General features: G+C 42.0%; 1 protein-coding gene and 2 long non-coding RNA genes across 30 annotated transcripts in view; 1 reads left to right on the top strand and 2 right to left on the bottom strand.

Moving 5' to 3' along the window:
• Shld2 (shieldin complex subunit 2) overlaps positions 1–22,610 on the top strand; it is a 99,542-nt gene that overhangs the window by 15,728 nt on the left and 61,204 nt on the right.
• LOC148000379 (uncharacterized) lies at positions 9,588–11,703 on the bottom strand. The gene is made up of 2 exons (XR_015640233.1): positions 11,553–11,703; positions 9,588–11,428 (listed from the first exon to the last, which is right to left on the bottom strand). It is a non-coding gene; the product is annotated as an uncharacterized LOC148000379 (long non-coding RNA).
• LOC148000378 (uncharacterized) lies at positions 14,698–21,897 on the bottom strand. Its single transcript, XR_015640232.1, has 2 exons — positions 21,361–21,897; positions 14,698–16,453 (listed from the first exon to the last, which is right to left on the bottom strand). It is a non-coding gene; the product is annotated as an uncharacterized LOC148000378 (long non-coding RNA).

The raw sequence follows: 22,610 nt of genomic DNA, 5'->3' as shown, positions 1-22,610 counted from the left end.
TGGAGGTCAAAAGGTGACCGTTGGGGGGAGTCTATTCTCTCCTTCCTTTGTAGGAAGGGATTGAAGTCCGTTGTGCCATTTGCATCCCAAATGCTTTTACCCTCTGAGCTATCTACCACTCCTCTCCTACCTTCCAGCTTCCTTTTTGGAGACAAGGTCTCAAGTAGCTCAGGCTGACCTTCAGTTTGCAGTGTAACAGAGGATGCCCTTGAGTTTCTGAACTTTCTGCCTCTGCTTCCGCAGTGCTGGGGTATAGATACTATTACACATGTTTCTTAATGTGGTGTTGCGGATGGAACCCTTGGGTTCAAGCGTACTGAGCAAGAACTCTACCACAGAGTCACACCGCCAGCCCAGATTCATTAACGTTTTCCAGAAATGTAGTTCTTATGCTAACGCAGCAGTATTTAAGTCAGTTACACTCTACTGTGCCTGAAGTGCAACATATTTAGTACCTATTTTTTGAGTGATGTGTTAATCATCTTTACTGTCTTTTTATAATGCATACATAGGTCAAAACCTCACATTGTACCCTATAAATATGCAATAACATAATTATTTATTGGTAAAATAATTGACTTTTAAAAATGGCTCAGACACTTGCCTGTCTGCTTTTGTCTCCTTTAAACAACTGCTTGTCACCCTATAGGGAAACAAAGTCTGACTTTCCAATCAGCCCCCAAGCACTCTACTTCTTCAATGATGCTGTGAATACAGTATAGATATTACCTCCCTTGTGTGTGAAAAGTCTACATGCTCTTTGTTCCTGCATATTTCTTTTCTCACTCTAACATTTTTATACACATTGTCTGTATAATGTATTTTGATCATATTCTCCTCGCATTACACTTTGTGACTTTCTTCCTTTTACACTGGTCCCCTCCCTCATTCCAGACATGTTCCCCTTGTCCCTTTGTGTCTGTTTGTCTCTTCCTCCCTCCCTCTCTCTCTCCCTCCTCACTCCCGCCTCTGTGTGTGTGTGTGTGTGTGTGTGTGTGTGTGTGTGTGTGTGTTTAACCCACTGAGTTTAATTGTGTTTGCTTTCATGAGCATAAGTTGGTAGTTATTTACTGGAGCATGGGTAACTTATCATTGGCAGCAACACTGAAGGGACTGTTTTTCTCTCCCCTAGCAACCATAATTGCCTATGCGTCCTTAGGAAGGGACAGAGCCTTTGAGTACCTCTCCTTTCCATGATGGGATGTTGCTGTAGCCATTCTTGTACAGGTAGTCACCGCTGCCGTGAATTTAATAGTACAGCAGCTTGTCATGCACAGCACTTCCTCCTTCCTCTGTGTCTTTGAAAAAAGAGTTTTTTAAACTATTTTAATTTTATGTCTATTGGTGTTTTATATGCATGCATGTCTGTGCACAACATGCATGCAGTATCTGGTCGAAGCCAGATGAGCATGTCAGATCCCCTCGGAATGGAGTTATATTTGGTTGCAAGCCATCATGTAGATACTGGGGATTGAATGTGGGTCTTCTGGAAGAGCAATTGGTATTCCTAACTGTGAGCCATCTCTCCAGCTGTTCTGTGTCTTATACTCTTTTTTTGTCTGCTCTTTCATGATGTCCCTGAGCCTTGGAGAGTGTGATAACAGATGTCTCAGTTAGGGCTAACACTCGCTTACTCTAAGTGGTTTGACCAAGTAGTCTTGATAGTAACTGTTGCCCACTGCGGAGTCTGCTCTGATGAAAGCAGACAGCAGCACTAGTCTATGGCGGTGAGTAATGATTCGGAAGATGTTGTGGTGTGTGCCTCATGTCCGTGTAGCAGTGCAGCGGTGGTACTTAACAGTTCATCACACTAAGGTCTTTCACCACACTAACCTGTAGCGTATTAAAGTGTGCTTCAGTTCATCAGGTCATGAATTACTTAAAACAAGAAGCATGGTGTCTTTTCTTAATGTCTAGGAGATACTAACATGTATGGTTGCTTCTGCTCTATGAGCCAGGAGTAATTCTGCTAGCAGGAAATGACTTGATAGCACGTTTAACCATCTCTGCCTCTTTCAAAGTAATAGATGATATTGGAAAGAATTCACATCTCACATTTCTGGTCTTTGTAACTACTTGTCTCATTTGCCTCATATTGGTTTTGTCATCTGTTAAAAGTTTAGACCAGCCAGGGGGTGGTGGCACTCGCCTTTAATCCCAGCAGAGGGAGGCAGGCAGATAGATCTCTCTGAGTTTGAGGCTAACATGGTCTACAGAGCGAGTTCTAGGACAGCTAGGGCTACTAGCAGGAGAGATGAAGAACATTGGAGGGAGTGAGGATTGTTCTTGATTAGAGCACAGTATTTACAGTTAAGTATCTTTAGCATAACAGACGTCACCCATCTCATGTCGGCATTTATTCCCTCCCTCAGTGCTTTGGGGTTTTCTACACTTTTATTATATTTAGGCTTTTTTCCATTAAAATAGTTGTTTTAAATATATTTTATTCATATTCTTTCTCTCCCACCCTCATTCTTTTATTTTTCTCTTTAGATATCTTAGTGATAGCATTTTGTATTTTTTTTTTTTTTTTTTTTGGTTCTTTTTTTCGGAGCTGGGGACCGAACCCAGGGCCTTGCGCTTCCTAGGTAAGCGCTCTACCACTGAGCTAAATCCCCAGCCCCGTATTTTTTTTTTAAGAGTTCTTTTTGTTTTGTGCTTTTTTTTTTTTTTTTAAACAGAGACAGTCTCACTCTGTAGCTGTTCTAGAACTTTTCCTGGCAGAAATGAATAAATGTCCCCTTATGTAGATAGGGTACTAACAGCATACGGGAGGATGACGCCCCCAGCCCAGCCTGATGAGCTGGAGTCAGTTGGAGATGCTTACAGGACTGCAGATGGCTCACACGCAGCATGGGGGGCAGACTCTGCTCCCCAGCGATAGCTGCTGTCTGTGTTGGCCTGAGGAGGAATCTTAGGAATATCGGACATTTTAGGTACTTCCTCAGAGTTTGAATTGTTTGCTTCCTGATCCTGAGTCTTAGAAGTTTCTTTACTTCCTGATTTTTTTTTTTTTTTCTTTTTAAATCTTGAGACAGGGTTTCATTTTGTAACTCTGGCTCTGGCTGACCTGGAACTGGTCCCAAACTCACAGACTTTTGAGGGTTTCTGTTGTTGTTTTTGTTTGTTTGTTTGTTTTACCATCTCCGCCTCCCAAGTGCTGGGATTAAAAGGCTTGTATTTCCTGATCTTTAAGAGCTCTTTCCAGCTCTTCAATGATGAGGTGTTTCAGTTTGAAGTAAATTGCTCTTGTAGCACCCAGGGTGCCCGTCAGCCTTCTCAGTGCTTCTTTACTTACTTATTTTAAAAGACGTGAACTAGTTTTCTTGAGGGTTGTCCTATGAAGAAGATTCCATTATCAAGTTAGTTTGGGAAGTCACTTTGCTGATAGTCACCAGCACCCCACCTCCACCCCACCAGCAATTCACGGTGACTATCAGTTTTCTTCCAGGTTGATAAAGGTGCTGGGAAACGTCTTACAGATAATCTTATCTTTTAAGAGTCTGGCCTCAGGCCGAGGTGTGTGCTTCCTAACCTTCAGCTCCCAGTTCTCAGACTCACGGGGTTAAGCTGAACTGGAACTGGAACCCAGGGTAACTGGATGATCAGCTCCTGAGGCGTCTCAAGCCCAGTTTCCTGCTCACAGTGAGCAAACAGCTTTAATATTAAACCCTCTATTGCTCAAACTTGTTTGGATATAGACATTGTTATTTTTCAAAACATACTCAAAGTCGCTGGTCCCTGAGTGGAATGCTGCCTGAGTCAATTGACAGCAGTGAGTGCAGTCTTTAGATGACAGTGCTTTGGGGTAGAACTTGGGTTTTAAGTTAGCATCCAAAGTGGCGAGTTTCATCACAGCATCACATGCATCGTGTTGTTAGACTTTAGAATTGGGTTTTCTCACTGCATTTTCTATGTGCAGTGTTAAATGCTGTATTTACTTGTTACTTTTTCTAATTATACCTATTTTGTATTCTTATCACAATGACTTTTCTCCTAAGTTGTGTTGGGTCTTTGTTTTTGAGACAGGGTGTATTCCAGGCAGGCCTGGGACTCTCTCTGGATCGTGGATGACCCTGACATTCTGGTCTTCCTGCTTTCACTCAATAGTTAGTAGCTGGCCAGTGATGCCATGCCCGCTTTAGGTGGTCTTGGGGACTGAGTTCAGAGACCCGTGCAGCTATGCAAGCAGTCCCCGCTACATCCTCAGTGCGTGCTTTTTGGGTTTGTTTTGGAGACAAGATCTTGCTATGTAGGCTAGGCTAGCCTTAAACTCACATTTTACCATAACCTTTCAGATGTTTCGATTACCGGGTATGGGCCACATTAGCACTTCCCAGGATTTTTTTAATACTAAAACAAAAAAGATTTATTTATTTTATTCAGTGTATATGAGTGCTTGCCTGTATGCATGCATGTATGTGTCCTATGTGAACTGGAGTTATACTATGTGGGTGCCCGGGAGGTGCTGGGAAGCAAACGTGGGTTACAAGATTTGTAAGTGCGTTTCTACTGATCCGTCTGTCCAGTCCCTACAAGAAGTCCAGGTTGGTGTTTCCCTTTGCCCTCTCTGTTGCAAGATTATATCAGTTATAATAAACTTTTTGTGTTTCGGGATCCTTGAGACGATCCTGTTCATCTTCCTTGTTATTTTTCCTTAAGTCTATGGCCGGCTAAAAAATAATACCCATTTAGTAACTTGCATCAGAGTTTGAAGTTTTTTATTAGCTCTGTAATCTTAGAAGAGTTACTTCATTCTCAAAGTTTACTTCTTTGTCTAAAATAATATCTTGAAGAGGAGCTGTATGATCAAGTAAGAGGCCAGCAGGATGGCTTAGCAAGTAAGGACCGTGTCGCTAAGCCCGGAGACCTGGTTTGAGCACCAGGATCTATATGGTGGAGGGAGACGTGAGTCCCCAAAGTTGTCCCCTCACGTCCACATGTGCACTGTAGGGCACATACACCCTTGTGTGCACACATACAAAAACAGAGCAGAAAGATGGCTTAGTGGGTAAAGGTGCTTTCTTACCACCAAGCATAACCAACAGCCTAGCTTTGGTCCATGGGACCCACATGATGAAGGGGAGCTGTCTCCTGTGTACTGTCCCATTCCTGGACCCGCTCCTCCCATCCCCTCCAAAAATAAGTAAGTAAATGCCATTGATCAAAAGCTGAACAAGAAGTAGCAGCGGGGCTGTTGGAGTTCAGGGTCGTTTTATAGTTTTCTTAGGCCAGTTATGTTATCACAAGCCTTTAACACCAGTGTCTAGGAGAAAGGCCTAGTTGAGGCCATGCTGAGTTCTGGGCTTGCAAGATTATACAGAGAGACCCTGTTTCCAAAAGAAAAAAAATGTTTTTAATGGAAAAGAAAAAGGAATCCATGTATTTCAAGCATGTTAAAGATTCTCAGTCCTTATTATTCTCCCGCGTGCCCTCAGGAAATGCTGTGTCTTATTACATGGATGACTTATGAGCAGTTGGACAGGCGGAAGAGTGCTAAGTAGTTTAGATGTGAGCTCTCTCAGCTTTATGCTGGCAGCAGCTACACAAAGTGATGTTGTCATGGTAACTGCAGGTTGTATGGGAGTTGAAGGCAGTTTCCTTCCGTCATAATAAGCAGAACTTACTGGGTAAGCGCAGGCCTACTTACTGGCTTACCTATTAGTGATGCCCAGCTCTGCTGCTAGTCTTTGTGAAATTGCTCTGTTGCTGTTTCTAACCTGACGTGTCTTCAGACGCTTTGCAGAATGCCGTCCTCTAGAACACGAGAAGTCTCTTTCCTAAAATGGCTTAGCTGTTAGTATGTTCAAAGTCATGCATCTAAGATGATACACCATGGGTTCTTGTTTGCTGTTTGTGTGTTTATGGGTAGTACTTTCTAATGTAACCTGAGCATGGACAGCGATCGTAGTAAAAATCTGTAGGAAGCTTAAATTGTAAAAAACAAACAAACAAAAAAAAGTTTCCAGCTATCAAAGAAGTTCAGGCAACAATATTGCTAAATCTTATTTCTATTCTATCTCTGTCCCTTGTTTATGACCTCACAGCTTGATGAGTTTCTGCTTTTACGTTTCCTTACACACAGGAAAGGTAGTACCAAGTTCACATACAGTGTTTGCGTGTTTCTCACAGATAACCTGTTGCATTCATTAGGAATGCTCTTTTAGTCTCATTTCCATTCATTTCCTAAACATTTAGAAGTTGTATATTCAAGGGAGAATATAAAGTTTAACAATTAGAATGAAAATTGAAATTTATTTAAAATTAATAATTATAAGTAATTTATTTTGGTCCACCCAAAGTGTTTTAGCAAAAATGGTTTTTATATCTGACAGATATTGGTTTGAAACTTCCATCTGCAATGTGGGTGTCTCGGCTGTAGACAAATTATTTAAGTTATGTGTAAACTATTTGGATTAATGGTAAGAATGCTGTGCAAGCATGAGGACCTGAGTTTGGATCCCCAGCAGCCATGAGTAAAGCTAGGCAGGGCTGTGCTGGATGTGCTTGTAACCCCCAGCATAGGGTTTGTTTTTTAGCCAAGGCTGGCCATGAATTCATGCTGAGCGTTCTGGAATTTTGATGTGAAGTCCATTAATTAATTTTGGTCATATAATCTTATCTTCATGTTAACAAATGCTTATAAAGTCAATGAATTTATATAAAGCAAATCATACATAAAATAAATAGATTTCAATAAAAGTATAGAATTTTAGAGCAGAGAGGGTAATCAATACAAATAATACTTATGGAAGTTGAGTATGACGGCCTGTGCTTGTAACTTAACATTTGCGAGGCTGAGCTAACTGCCACCCTGGACCACAAATGGGCACCAGGCCGGCCAGCAAGCACTATTCAGGAAGACTCTATCAAAACAACTCTTCTCCCACTCTGCCAGAAAACAAAAGTACAAACAAACAAGAAAAAAAACTCAAAAAGAAGGTCTTAGAGTTAACCCAGGCCAGCCTAAACTTCATGAGATTCTGTTTCCAAACAAAAAGACAGTATTACAGACATTCAGGTGGTTCCTTATACAGTGGGTCTCAACCTGTGGGCCATGACCCCTCAGGATTGAATGACCCTTTCACAGGAGTCACATATTAGATGTCCTACATATCACATATTTACATTATGTTTCATAACCAGCAAAACTACAGTTATGCAGTAGCAATGAAAGTGATGTTAAGGTTGGGGGTCACCACAGCGTGAGGAACTGTAGTAAAGAGTCATAGCATCAGGACGGTTAGAACCAGTCAGTGCCTTGGAGTGATATCAATTAAAATAAATTAAAGGTCTCAGTATTTAGTTCAGGCTAGCCTCACATTTATGGTTCTCTTGCTCCAGCCTCTTAGCTGCTAGGATCATAGAGGTATGTGGCCACACCTGGCTAAGGGCCTTCCTTTTTAGGTCAGTTTTCTAAGATCTTTCCTCTGTTCTCACAGCTGGGAACTGAATGCAGTGCACATTTCCTGGAAGCTTTTAACTAGGAAGGCCAGTGTCACTGTGACCAACCGACAGATTCACTAAGTCGTGTAATTTAAGTAGTGATCTTTAGTAGTTTTTGCAGTTATTTTTATCTCTAAAATGAATTTTGTTGTCATTGAATGACTTTGTGTCATGTAGCACTGTCTACTTAGACAGGTTTTCTCTGTGTAGCTCTGGCTGTCCTGGAACTCACTCTGTAGACCAGGCTGGCCTCAAACTCAGAACCACCTGCTTCTGCCTCTGGGATTAAAGGCACCACCTCCTGGCCTTTAAAAATGTTTTAAAAAACATTTTATATGTGGGAGACAGTGCATGTGTGGGAATCAGAGGACAACTTTGAGAACTGAGTTCTCTCTACCATGTGAGTTTTAGGGGTTGAATGCAGATCACCAGGTTTACCGGCAAGCCCCTTTACATACCGAGTCTGCTCCCCAACTTCTGTGGGGCAGGAGCATCGCTTTTGGCTGTAGTATAGTTTGCAAGTGGTAATCTTCTGTACTAATTAGAATTGTGTGAAAGTACAGATAAGGAATTGACCCAAGTAAAATATTGGTCATCGCTGTTTTTTTTTTTTTTTTTAAAGGTTTATTTATTTTATGTGTACACTGTAGCTGTCTTCATGCACACCAGAAGAGGGCATCAGATCTCATTACAGATGGTTGTGAGCCACCATGTGGTTGCTGGGAATTGAACTCAGGACCTCTGGAAGAGCAGTCAGTGCTCTTAACTGCTGAGCCATCTCTCCAGAATATTTTTAATTCAACATAATAAAGGAAAAGAAGTCAGGGAAAGTGTGGAGGTTAAGTTTCATGTTATGAAATCTCAACAGAATGATTTATGCATACTTAGATATAGCAAGTGATCCGACTAAAACATGATTCCTGGGGGTTAACCTAAATACACTCTGAAGTTCTTGGTGTTCCAGCTCTGGTCTTGCTCCCCAGATCAAGGACGATGTTCATTCACATGGAAATAGTCATGCATTCCCCAAGAAACTGCCTGGTTCTAATAGAACTCTGAATTCTCGTTCATTATTCATTAAACAACCATTTTACGCTCCAAATAGAAGGCAAGTACTATGCAGAACATTGTGTTTAAAACAATCCAAATTGTTTAAGGCAGTTATGATACAATTTATAATTTTAAATTTGTGAACTTTTTTTTCTTCTGTCTGTGGCAAAGACAAACATATGGTTGAAAGTTATCTAATGGTTCTGTCCATCTCTTCCATCTCTAGTGGTTCTTAGTAGGTACTTTATACGTTAACTTAGTAGGTACTTTATACGTTAACTGGGCTTTGTTTACTGCCACAGCTTTAGCGTTTTTCATCATTTCAAAAAAAATTTCTCAAGTATTGTAGTGAACTGTTAGTCTCCTTGGAGAACATATATATATATATATATATATAAAAGTTGGAGCCCTTATTTACGGTGGAATGGTAGTGCTTGCTTCAGCATTACTGAGTTAATGTACAGCTGGTACAAAGTTTGCCCTTTTAATAACTAACTTGTTTAGCGAGAGTGAATGATTGATTGCGGCAACTGAAAGTGTAAAGCATGAGTGTTCTTTACACACCATTCTTCAGTATGACAGGTATCTTTATAAATAACTTTCAGTAATTTTTTTTTAAATAGACGGTCACCCTTCTCTTTTGTTATCTATTTTTTTTTTTATTCTTTGCTTTTTTGAGACAGGGTCTCATGTAGCCCAGCCTGGCCTCAAACTTGGCATATAGCCAAGGAGAATCTTGCATTTTTGGCCATCCTACTTCCTAAGCGTTAGTGTTCCAGAAATGGGCCACCATGCCTTGCATTTGATGCTTCATAAAAGTTTTAAATAAATCAATCTTTCTTTCTGTTTTTGAGACAGGGTTTCTCAATGTAGCCCTGGCTGTCCAGGAACTTGCTCTGTAGACAAGACTGGTCCTGAACTCAGAGACCTGCTTGCCTCTGCCTCCTGAGTGATGGATTAAAGGCCTGCGCCACCACCTCCCAGCTTGATACTTTTTTAAAAGGGAGATATTCATGAACAGGGCTTTGAGTCTTTGAATATACTAGATAAATGTTACTATGATAATTGAATATTTTGATATAAAACAATTATAACTGTTTAAAAACACAATAACTTTATTAATGTTATTTATATTCAACATTGTAATAAGTGCTATAGGTACATTAGCTTTTAAAAATGATCCCTAGATTTTACTTAAGATATTTGTTTTTATTTTATGTGCATGAGTGTTTTGCCTACAGGTATATAATTGTACCATATGTGTTCAATACCTGTGGGGCCAGAAGTGGATCCATTGGAACTGGAGTCACTGTTGTGAGTCACCATGTGGGAGCTGGGAACTAGACACAGGTCCAGTGCAAGAGCCATTGGTCCAGTCCCCGTTATCGTATTCATGCTTTGTAAAAATTTCACAAAAGGGATGCTATTATTATACCCACTTTACAGACTAGAGGATCAAGGGATTGAAACCCAAGGTTTCTGCTGTTGGTGTCATTTTCTTAACAAGAATTTTGACATCATGAAAATACTGTTTTCTCCTTTCTCCTTCAAACTCAAGTGTTTTATTATTTTATATCTTGCAGGGCAGTTTTGTTAGATATGGCTTTCAGAGGTCGGTAGTTCTCCAGTTGGGTTTTATGTGTTTATGACTCTGGGCAAGACCTGGGTACTATACTCCATCCTTTTTATCTTCGTCTTCTTTCAGAGCTGTGCAGTTTAGTGAGTCAAGTAACGGTCAGGGATTGTTCAAAAGTTAATTGTCAACCTCTTATCACCTTTTCACTCAGCCAAGAAACTTTATATCAATTGTTTGCATTATCTACTTTTCATTTTTTTTTGTTTTAAAGACATGGTCTTGTTTTACATAGCTCAGGCTAACCCTGAACTCTATATATAGGCCTCAGACTGTTTATAACCCAAACTGACCTTGAACTGATCTTCTGCCATCCTGCTTGTTGGAATTACAGGTTTAAGTCTTGGTAGCTAAGTTGTTGTTTCTTTTGAAAATCTAATTAACTTGTATTTTGGCTTCTTATTAATTAGAGAGAAATATTTTAAGATTATCTCTTTGAAATCTTAAGGTATTACTGTATCTTTTTCTTAACTTTGTAATACTTAATTTTACTTAGTTTCTAAGTTCTTTCTGCAGTCCTCTTTATTAAAGCTAAATATAAAAATATCAGTTTTTTGTTCCTAGAAACCACTAGGATCATTTTTAAAGTGATGAATGCTAATTATGAGTAATAATCCTTCATTTTCACTGAGAGCAATTACTAATTTTATCATTATGAAGATATGTACACTTTCTGCTCAGAATGGGAGTTGATAGCAAGATAGGAAGAAGCAGTAAAAGTAGACGGGATAATATATCGTGCTGCACAGAGGAAGTGACAAGTATTGCACAAGTTCTGTTTCGTTTTTAGTTTTCTAAACTCCTGATCTTTCATAAAAGTATCTCTTTTTTATATAATTGCCCCCAAAACAAACTAAAATAATCTGTAAGTAATCATATGTGCTCAAAACCATTTTGCTAGATCTGAGGATATAGTGACGGATGAGGAAAATGAAATTCCTGCGCCATGGAACCTAACCTTTAGTGGAGGACACAGGTAAAGAGTAGAATCTCAGGGAGTAATACGGCGTGGGGGTGAGGGCACCTAGAGTCCAGTTAGACTCTTTAGATGGAGTTAGATGGTAATGTACTGAGGCAGTGAGCCATATACACTCCAAGGAAAGCATTCTGCTGCCTTGTCAGATGGGCAAAGTTATAATGTCCACTGCGTGGCCCAGGCTGACCTGGCACTCTGGAACTTAATCCGTAGTCCAAGGTGGCTCCTCCTCCTCCTCCTCCTCCTCCTCCTCTTCTTCTTCTTCTTCCTCCTCCTCCTCTTCCTCCTCCTCCTCCTCCTCCTCCTTCTTCTTCTTCTGTCTCCTGAGATTAGAAGTATAAGCTACAGCAACATTGCTATTCTTTCCCTGAAAATTATTAGGTACTAAGTAAGAGTAAGATCCCATCATAGGGAATGAAGCATTGGTAGAATGCTGGCCTGACATACTCGAGCTTTGGGGTGTCTCTTCATGACCAAGTACTGTGTTCAATGGCTACAGTCCCAGGACTCCACCTACTGCATGGAGGCAGAAGGATCAGAAGTTCATCATCCTTGGTTATAGAAGGAGTTGAGGGTCAGCTTGGGTTGGAGACTCTGTCTCAAATATAAATAAGGAAGTCACTAAATTTCCATAACAGATTTGAGGACATATGGACCCCTAAGTGGACTACTCGTGGTTCGATGTAAAAGTTAACGTTTGTAGGCATCTCTCTCTATACCACAGTTCACTGAATATTTAGGTGCAGTAAGCCAGTACCTGGGTCACGAGAGTAGAGCTGGCAAAGATCTGTCCTAGGGTTTCTATTGCTGCAGTCAAACACCAGGACTAAAAAGCAAGCTGGGAAGGAAAGAGTTTATTCGGCTGACACTTCCATATCGATGTTCATCATTAAAGGAAGTCAGGACAGCAATTCAAACAGGGCAGGAACTTGGAAGCACAAGCTTATGCAGAGGCCATAGAGGGAGCTCTTACTGGCTTGCCCTGCTTGTTTCTTTATAGAACCCAGGACCTCCTGCCCAGTGATGGAACCCACAGTGGGCTGGACCTGCCCTCCTCAGTCACTAATTAAGAAAATGCCTTACAGCTGGATCTTAGGGAGACATCATCTCAATTGAGGTTCCCTCCTTTCAGTTTGTGTGTCAAGCTGACGTAAGACCAGTCATCATAGATCTTATTAGAAGCAATTGAATCTTTCCCAAGGGTAGGACAGTCACCCTCAAAAGGCAGGAACACTAAGGAAGACCAGTGACATTCTAGGTTTTCAATTGTGGAAGACTGAAGCCCTCTACTTTGTACGGTGGCACTAAGGTGGCAGTAAGGACTATGGACAGGCACAAGATAAGAGAAAGCCCTTTCACCCACTTCAGTCCTTCATGTTTCGTTCCAAGAGGAAGACTGCCAAGAAAGAGCAGGGCAGGAAGAGAGCACCTTATCGAACTCTCCTAAAACCAAAACCTAAAAACATCACTGCGGTATCATTTGCTTTTGGTTTTCTTTCTGTTTGCAGGAAGCTTTAGCTTTGTAATAGTTTGAGGTTTATTGAAAATTGTAAGGATGGTGCAGAGTCCTCTGCCCCATACTCATGTTTCTGTATTGTTTTAGTAGGAATAGTTGTATGTATTTTGTTTCTATATTATATATTGTATAAATTATTGGCTATATTATATTGTATAAATATAATATATTTGTATTTTTATAAAAATTTGTGGGGTTGGGGATTTAGCTCAGTGGTAGAGCACTTGCCTAGCAAGCGCAAGGCCCTGGGTTTGGTCTCCAGCTCAGAAAAAAAAAAAAAAAAGTCAAAAAAAAAAAATCTGGTTTTAGGGGTTGGGGATTTAGCTCAGTGGTAGAGCGCTTACCTAGGAAGCGCAAGGCCCTGGGTTCGGTCCCCAGCTCCGAAAAAAAGAACCAAAAAAAAAAAAAATTTGTATAAATTTGGAGTTGTGAGAAGTAAGTAGTTCCCATCACTGTGCATAATCACTAACCAGGACACTAAAATTACAAAGTATGCGCGCCTCAAGATAGTGATGTCACCGCTTCAAAATACTGAAGTAAAACTAAAAACTATCATCATACTATCAGTAAAAGAGCCTTAGTTTATTTTAGACTAACAGTGATGCAATTGCCAGCAGATCTGAATATTAAAAAATATCTGCATTGTATGATTATAAGTTTTAGGACAGCCAAAGCTATGTAGTAAGGCCCTGTCTTTAAAAAAAAAAAAGCCAAAAAACCACCAGCAGCAGCAGCAGCAACAACAAAACCCAAAACAAACAAACAAACAAAACCCAAGCAGAAAGAAAACAAACAAAACCCAAGCAGAAAGAAAACAAACAAAACCCAAGCAGAAAGAAAACAAACAAACAAAACCCAAGCAAGCAGAAAGAAAACAAGTGGGGCAGATTTGTCCCATAAGAGGAAGAGAAAATGTAAAACACTGTTCATTAGAATCCTTGGCAGTCCACTCCCAGTAGTGAGGCTGATGATTTCTTCTACTGAAAGATGTACACGGTGGGAGTCCATTAGCTTTGCTCAGACGCTCTAGACAGTTTTCACTGACCAGAGTAAGTTCAGAAGTTGACTATCAGTCTCCATTACGATGACCTCATGAAACATTAAGAGGCAGAGTTAATGAGAGAAGTTACCTAACACATGATTAATGTAAATCTTGCTTGTAAGGTAAAGTGTCATTGTACAGCTGACTGGTTCATGTACCAGAGCCTTGTAGAAGAATACGGTGAGAGAAATGGTGTTCTCTGTATCTAGAGATATTAACATGCTGTTTGGTTTTTAAGCAGAAGCAAAATATTAGAGAAGGAGTTGAATATAACTGAATAGGTTAAGAAATGGAAACTAGGTAGCTGGGCAGTAGCCACACACACCCGGCTTTGATCCTAGAGCTTGAGAGGCAGAAGCAAGTAAGTTTCTGAGTTCTAGGACAGCCTGGTCTACAAGTTCCAGAAGAGTCAAGGCTACACAGAGAAGTCTCTAAAATCCAAGCAGGGGGAGAAGGAAGAGGAAGGTGGATGGGTTGCTTATTATGATTATGTAAAGCAGTAGTTACAGCGTGCGCGTGCGTGTGTGCGTGCGTGCGTGTGCGTGCGTGTGTGTGTGTGTGTGTGTGTGTGTGTGTATGTATGTGACATGTGGGTGGTCTTTGATTTACTATAATTCAGCCTAAGATTTTGCTTTTATGATGGTGTAGAGATGGTAAGTGTCAGTAGGAACTGTGCTGGAGTCCGACCTTGCCCTGAGCTAGCAGTGTGCGATAGGATAGGGTCCTCTTCAGTGATGCTGGGCAGGAACAGCTCCCAGTCAGCCATGCGCTTATGAGAGTAAACAGCAGTGTCCACAGTCCACGGTGTTGCTAAGCTAGGTTTTCAGTGACCTAGTATGTGCAATACATTTTTATATGTAGTGCTAGTCTACTTCTTAATGTCATCTGAGTCCATGCAGTTTTCCCCTTGATTCTCAAAACTGCCTTTCCACAGATTCACTTTTCACAGATTCATGAAAGATCCCACGCAGAGAGACCCTTACTCAAGTCTTGGGAAATTGCGGACCCCAGACACAGAGAGACCATTTTGGATGTAATAAGCAAAGGCGAGGTTTACTACGGAGACCTATTACAGAGATCTCCGGGCCGACACATATCCCGCGCAGGAGACAGAGGTGTCGGCCCCGAGAGGCTGGGAAAAAGAGTATTTAAAGGCAGAGGCTGTGAGCACCAGGGGATGGGGGATGTCAAAGGGGAATGCACCACAAGTTACAGGATTGTTTTATGGCTCCAGGAGATAAGGGGACGCCAGAAGGTTTTATGGCCCCCTGGTTCCTGGAACAGAGCTACTAAATCAGGAGAAGGGTAGGGTCTTTAGGTCCTCATTATTTTTAAAAGTTTGTCAAAATTGATGGAGCATTTGTATTTGAAACACCTCTGGTTAGGCTTGGGCTGTCCGGTTTCTTGGAATGCTCTCTGTAGGACACAATGGCTGAAAAGCACAAGTAGGGGCTTATCAGGGTCTGGAGGACATCTGGTTAAAGTATGACTCTGAGTAAGCTGGGGGGATGTCTTTGGATGGTTTATGGCTCAGTCCTCGATAGCCTGAGCTGGTTCTTGCATTCCTTTTCTTTATCTTTATGGCCTGCTATTCCTGGCGGCAGGGCTTAGCCCTGAGTTTGTGGCTTTTGGGGCTAACTCTTTTAATTTTATATTTTTAAACCTAGAATTCGTATAATTTTCTTTTCATTCCCGTCTTCTCCTACTAAATAATTCTAATCTTAGAATTTTGATATCAAGTCTCGTATTTGGTCTCACCAGTTGTCCTAACTGACTGGTACTGTTGTCTCACAACATCAACCGCACAGCACCCACTCGATTTTTAACAAAAGTAATTAACCTGTTTGTCACGCAGGAGCCAAAAACTAAAACCAAGAAAATTATTAATAATGGCCCAGCTGTAGCAGAGAGTAGGGTAGTCATCCAGGGAGATCTACTAAACTAGCTCTCGAACTATCTCTGATGTGTTTTTTTTTTTTTCTGTCTTTGTCTAACCTTTTTCTAAGTTTATTTATGGAGTCTTTAATTACTCCTGAATGGTCTGTATAGAAGCAACATTTTTCTTTTAGTATAGCACACAGACTCCTTCTTTAAGGAATATCAGGTCTAATCTTTTTCTATTTTGAAGGACTACCTCTGAGAGGGAGGTTAGGTATTCTTGGAGGTCAGCTAAAAAGTCTTTCATTCTTTTTATATCTGAGTCAATGGCAGTTCTGAATTCTCTATAAGCTTTGTATTGTAGGGCAACAGCAGATGTCCTTGTGCTGCCCTTGCAGCACCTAGATAGCCCTAGCCCTAAGTAATTCTCAACTCTTTTTTTTTTATTAAGTTTTTAGCATCAGGATTCTATCTGGACACTATCTGAACCTATATATCAAGGTCATGACTGTCTTTCAGAACTTTTAAACTTATACAGGTTGTGATCCCTGAGGCACAGTCTCAAGAAGTGTTAGGAGTACTAACATATGTAATGTTACATCATTTGTAATAGAAATCAAGCCTATCCCCACACCTATCTCGATGGAACCAGGACAAACATGACTGAATTTCTCTCTAGGTCCCAGCTCTCAGCCCTAACAGCTAGTACACGGCTGGTGAGGGCTGAGAATTGACGGCTGTCAGGGTGGTCAGCAGCACCAGGTATGGTCCTTTCCAGCGAGGCTCGAGTATCTGGGCTCAGTGTAGCTGTTTCCGACCTGGAACTGATGGGATGTCTCAGGGGTCTCCGGGGCATAGGCTGCTGTCAGCTGTGAGCAGATTTCTTTCTGTATCACCTGTAGGTCTTTTAGCCTGGCACACAAATCATTATTACTATGGCACTATGACAAGTTGGTTCAGTAACATCATCTAATACAGTCAGGGGAGCTGAGGCCCCATATAAGATCTCAAAGGGGGTAAGGCTGAATCTGGAAGGGGTGTTTCTTGCTCTGAAGAGAGCAAGAGGGAAGGAGTGTCACCCAGTCTGTGCCAGTCTCCATGGTCAATTTGTTTAGGGTCTCTTTTAGAGTTCTATTTATTTACTCTACCTGTCCTGAACTTTGAGGTCTGTAAATATAATGTAATTTCTAATCGACCTCTAAATACTTGGCCACACCCTGGCTTACCTTGGCAATGAAAGTAGGACCGTTGTCTGACCAGATTACCTTGGGCATTCCAGACCTGGGGAAGATTTCTTTCAGTATCTTCTTGATGATTGTAGAGGCCGTCTCTCGTTTGGTGAGGAAAGCTTCTATCTATTCCTGAAAAAGTATCTACAAGCACGAGGAGATACTTGTGATTATATTTTTCTGGTTTTATCTCAGTGAAGTTCACTTCGACTTTTCGTTAAACTCTCTAGGTCTCTTTGTCCTGTTTGTTTGTTAAGCATTTATTTATTGACGTATTTTATACTTTTTTATTGTCTCTCTTGGCTAAAATCTTAAAGTCTATTATATATATTTTAACTATTTGGACAAACTTATCTCTTAAATGAGTCTATTTTTTTATTTGGCAAAGTGAGTCTTTTGTTTGTTCTCTGGGGGGGGGGGTACAGCTTTCTCCCCAAGTGTGTCATTGTCCTTTTATCTTTTAAACAACTTGGGCCTTTTCTTCTGTTGTACATTCTAAGTGAGGCCATCCCTTAGTCCGATCCTAGTTCTCAGTGGCTGTTTCTTGTAGGCCTGTAACCAGGATAGGCTCCTGCATAGCCACTTTATCTGTTTTGTTATTGTCCCATGTCACTGAATCACTTCCCTCCTGATATCCTGAGCAATGAATAGTACTCACAGTTGTTGGCTTCATCAGGGCATCTAAGAGATGGCAAAGACATCTGTGGCGCTGATGTGCTGGGGGGATAGAGGTTCAGCCATCCCAGATGACATTGTGTTGTCCACCATGGCAGCACCCACTTATCTCTGACCTTTATTCATGAAGAGAACTGTTCCCGTCTGTGGACAAGGTCCTCGGCTTTCAGCAGGGGTCAATCAGCCAGTCGCACAGGTCTTTCCTCCACCCATGTGCTTCTGTCAGTGTTTGACACTCGTGCTGTGGTGGCTCCAGGTCCGGATTGGGCAGCAAGGTGACCAGATTGTCCCCAACCGGTGGAGAATCTAGTCCATGGCAGCTGACCAGTGGTCCCATCTTTGGACACTCTATCAGCCACTCTATCACAGTTTAAGTCCTGGATTGGGTGATAATTGTTAGTGCCCGGCTGGCAGGAACGGTGTGTTTCAGGCAGAAAAGCACTAAGCCATTCAACTCCCAGCATCAGTTACTGGTGTACTGAGACAGGTCTTAAGCTCCACATACACAGTCTATAGATATGTATACACATGGCCTCATCCAGCCATTTCAGCCCACGCAAGCCAATTTGGAGAGCAATTTTCTCATGAGCAAGGGATGGGGGCAGTCAGGGATGACTATGAACTAGTGGGTTACCCGGCCCACGCCAAGGTCCACTGTTCTTCGGGCAGTCCATAAGTATTGTTCGTTGTCAGTAGCTCCTTGCACTCAAGGTCTTTGGATATTGGCCCACAGGGGGGCATAGGAGCACAGAGCATTGGGTCCCTGTATCCACAAAACAACTGGGCGGGCTTCCCTTCTATCTCTGTGTATAGCCAGCACCAAGAGGCTCTCCAGTGTCCCCTCTTGTTCTTTCTGGGGCAGTCCCTGACCCAATATCCTTTTTCTTCGTATTAGGCACACTGATCTTTAGTCAGGAATTCTCTTCTGTTGTCAGGTACTATCTTCCTAGGTTCCCTAACTACTGTGGCCAGTATATGTTCCTCTCTCATCTTTTATCTCTCTAACTTCTTCTTTTTTTTGTCTCTTTTTTTCTCTAGCTTTCTGTTCTTTTTACCTCTTTCTCTGTAACGTGTACTAACTCTCAGCAACTTAACCCTTTAAATTTCTGTAACATTCTCTTTATATCCTTTCCTTATCTTAGCCAGATTGGTGGGGCACTTTCCAGCCCCTCAGAGACCCACCCTTGGAGCCTGGCGGCAGACCTGGCACTCCCTACCTTTAGGCGTCTGAAAAGAGCAGGCAGAAGTGAGGGCCTTCCATCCATCTCTGGAACACTTTTTCTGGCCTCTAGTAGGATTTTGTCTTTCCTCGGTGGTAAAGAAGACCTGTAACAGTTACTAACAAGCATCTCAAATGGGATGGTGAGAAAACAAGAGAATCTTGAGAATAGAGGTCCACTGAAGAGGGCAAATAGCATTTAGTCACACAGCTAAGCCAGGAGGCTTTCTTGGGACAAAAACACCTTGTGTCTGTGAAACAGAAAAGTGAGCAGAGGGGCAGCCTATCTGTTACCGGCTGTCTCTCTTGACTTAGATTTTCTCTTAAGGAGTACCTTCTTTTAGTGCCAGCTCAGTGGCTCTGTCTCTCAATAAACCCAGCCTCTGAAGGACACTAGGCTTCTAGTAAGAACTAATAACAAAAGGATGGAGAGACGGTAGAACCTGGGTGTTAGATACTAAGCAGCTGACAAAAGAATTGTAACCAGTTCACCTGGGGCTTCTTGTCTCTTATATCTAATAAAGAGATTGTTAATACTATAGTACCAACCTTTAATAAAAAAAAACTATAGCTCTCTCCATGTCTCTGAATATCAGGACTGTAGTAGTAGTCCTTTACCAAACTGTCTCAGTGGGCTAAGGGCCCATGGAAACGAAAACATTAATCCTGACCTCGGCCACAGCCAAAGCCTGAATTCTAAATTTAAACTGGCAAAACAAAACAAAGTTCTTTACAGTTTGTTGTAGATTCTTTGAAACTATTTTAGGGGCTTCTCTGCCCCCCAACCTGGGACATTTCTACCACAGGGGCAGGAACTGGCTGCTGTGGGGATAGGATCAAAGGCATTCTCCATGCTAATGATGACCAGTGAGAAAAGTAATTTAATGCTGGAGACTGGCTCCTCTCTTGGAATAGGGCCAGCAGATAAGGCAGGCTCTTTAAAGAACTTTTTTTAATGAGCACCCTCTTTCTGTGAGCAAAAGAGTTGAAGGTCTGGTCACTAAAAGCAGAAATTCCTTTTTTGTTCTTGTTTTCCTTAGAGTCCTCCCCCACCTCACTCTCAGCCTTTTTAGATCATTCTTCCTGTAGCATTTCTAACACAGCCTGTCCCTTTTTTATATCCTGTTGACAGCATTTCTGATCTTTTAGGCAGCTACGCACTAAGTGTCATACCGGCTGAAACTCCGCCTTTAAGATTTCTTGTTCTCAAGCAAAATTTAAATCTTTTTTTAGCTTATCTCAGCTGTCCATCGTGAGATTCCCAGAGATCGCGAACCAAGGTGTAGTAATTCACTAAGAAATCTCTCTATAGTGTTTCTTTTTACCTTAAGCCTTTTCCTTTTAAACAGCTCCTGAAGAGCCAGAAAAATTGGGTGAGACTTGAGAAGTCTCCATGCTCGCTGCAGCAGCTCCACAGCTAGTTTCGCTCCCCCCTACTGTGTGTTGGGAGCACAAGCACAGATAAAACACTATGTTTTAAAAACTTAACATTGGCTATCAACCAACACACCGCCACTAGAGCGGGGTCCATAAAATTAAGTTTCTTACTCACTATACTTGTTTTATACCGGAGGCCTAATCTGGGGAACTTTTTTTTTTTATTTATTTATGAGCGGTTTCTTCTTCAAGGCTTTTGTTAATGTCTGTTTACACAACTGTTAACAGCAGCTAGGCTGATCAAGGGGAGTAAAGGGAGGGGCCTCTCTCCTTGGGGAGGAGGCTCAGGAGAGAAAGACAAAACTCCTTGGCAGAAAACAATTTTTCTCAAGCAAATTATTTTTAACTCTTAACTTAAGCACCAAGAGGACCAAGTAAAACTCTATGACGAACAAAGCAAACAGTTTCATGATTTCAAACACAGTCATCAGTCCAAGATTTTAAACACAGTCGTCAGTCCAAATTCAAACACAGTCGTCAGTCCAAAATTCAAAAACGAAACAAAAGCCAAAAAGACACTCGACAATACCACAGAAAACAAGCCAGACAAACAATATCAAGACAAAGCATCTTATAACCAACTTTCACAGATGCCTGGTACCTTCAGTACGTGGCCCAAACTGCAGCTTAACCTTAGCTGCTTTTGGGATGAGATGGACCATCTGATTCCACCTCCCAACAGGATTCCAGAGTGTCCTCTTGTCCTAACGACTAAGCACACTTGTCCGTGCCTATATTTAAATAGGCAGCCGAACTCGACCTCTGACGGAGTGGGATTCCTCGTCCACTCCCGCCTAGGTAAAAGGAGCATTCCATCTCCTTTGTTCCAGAAAACCAGAGTCAGGTCCTCCTGACTGTCCATAGCCGGGCTCTCCCGACTGTTCTCCGCCCGTGGAACGTCTTCCAGGGGCTGCAGCCTTGCGGGCCCGGGGCGTCCCCCCTTCCGCAGCCAGGGGGTCCTCACGGACCACAAAGGCAGCTGCACTGAGTGGGGATACACATCCACTCTCCTACAGGGCAGGAATACACATCCACCCTCCTAGCACAGGGCAGGAATACACATCCACCCTCTTAGCACAAGGCAGGAACACACATCTGCCCTCTTACCATAGGGCAGGAATACCCATCTGCCCTCTTAACACTGACCAGTACTAAGACACACATATATACACACACGGTGGAACCAAAACAGAGACAGACACAGACTGACGAATGCGGCGCCGCTCACACAGAAACACTCAGACAAACATCCAACTCACCTCCAAGGGGTCTTCGGAGTCTGGGGTAGTCGCGCAGATCCCGGACGAGCCCCCATAAATATGAAAGATCCCACGCAGAGAGACCCTTACTCAAGTCTTGGGAAATTGCGGACCCCAGACACAGAGAGACCATTTTGGATGTAATAAGCAAAGGCGAGGTTTACTACGGAGACCTATTACAGAGATCTCCGGGCCGACACATATCCCGCGCAGGAGACAGAGGTGTCGGCCCCGAGAGGCTGGGAAAAAGAGTATTTAAAGGCAGAGGCTGTGAGCACCAGGGGATGGGGGATGTCAAAGGGGAATGCACCACAAGTTACAGGATTGTTTTATGGCTCCAGGAGATAAGGGGACGCCAGAAGGTTTTATGGCCCCCTGGTTCCTGGAACAGAGCTACTAAATCAGGAGAAGGGTAGGGTCTTTAGGTCCTCATTATTTTTAAAAGTTTGTCAAAATTGATGGAGCATTTGTATTTGAAACACCTCTGGTTAGGCTTGGGCTGTCCGGTTTCTTGGAATGCTCTCTGTAGGACACAATGGCTGAAAAGCACAAGTAGGGGCTTATCAGGGTCTGGAGGACATCTGGTTAAAGTATGACTCTGAGTAAGCTGGGGGGATGTCTTTGGATGGTTTATGGCTCAGTCCTCGATAGCCTGAGCTGGTTCTTGCATTCCTTTTCTTTATCTTTATGGCCTGCTATTCCTGGCGGCAGGGCTTAGCCCTGAGTTTGTGGCTTTTGGGGCTAACTCTTTTAATTTTATATTTTTAAACCTAGAATTCGTATAATTTTCTTTTCATTCACATACAACCCTAACATGATATTTGCTTTGTCTCTTGGATAACTTTAATTTAAAACAGTCTTCCCATATTTTTGTTATAGGCTAACTTAAATTTTTAAACATTTATTTACTTATTTATGTTTTATCTCCCCCCACCGTGTGTGTGTGTGTGTGTGTGTGTGTGTGTGTGTGTGTGATTAATTAGATCAAAAGGTAACATGTAAGCATCTATTCTGTAGTCTCATCATGTGGGACTGAAGGATCAAACTTAGGTTGTTCGGCTCAATGGCAAACACCTTTACTTTACCTTCTAGCCCAGTGGTTCTCACCCTCCTAACACTTTAACCCTTTAACACGATTCCTCGCGCTACCTCTTTATTAAAGAAACTAAGTCACTAACAGTCTTCTGAGGCTACCTCCACGTCACGTTAACAAGTTCTTTGATTCCTTGTATTGCCGGTAAAGTCAGCCT

This window comes from Rattus norvegicus, chromosome 16 (genome assembly GCF_021556685.1).
Source record: "Rattus norvegicus strain SHRSP/BbbUtx chromosome 16, alternate assembly SHRSP_T2T, whole genome shotgun sequence".
In the NCBI taxonomy this organism is placed as follows: Eukaryota; Metazoa; Chordata; class Mammalia; order Rodentia; family Muridae; genus Rattus; species Rattus norvegicus.
The sequence above is the reverse complement of the archived record's forward strand: the minus strand, read 5'-3'. Positions and strand labels throughout refer to the sequence as shown.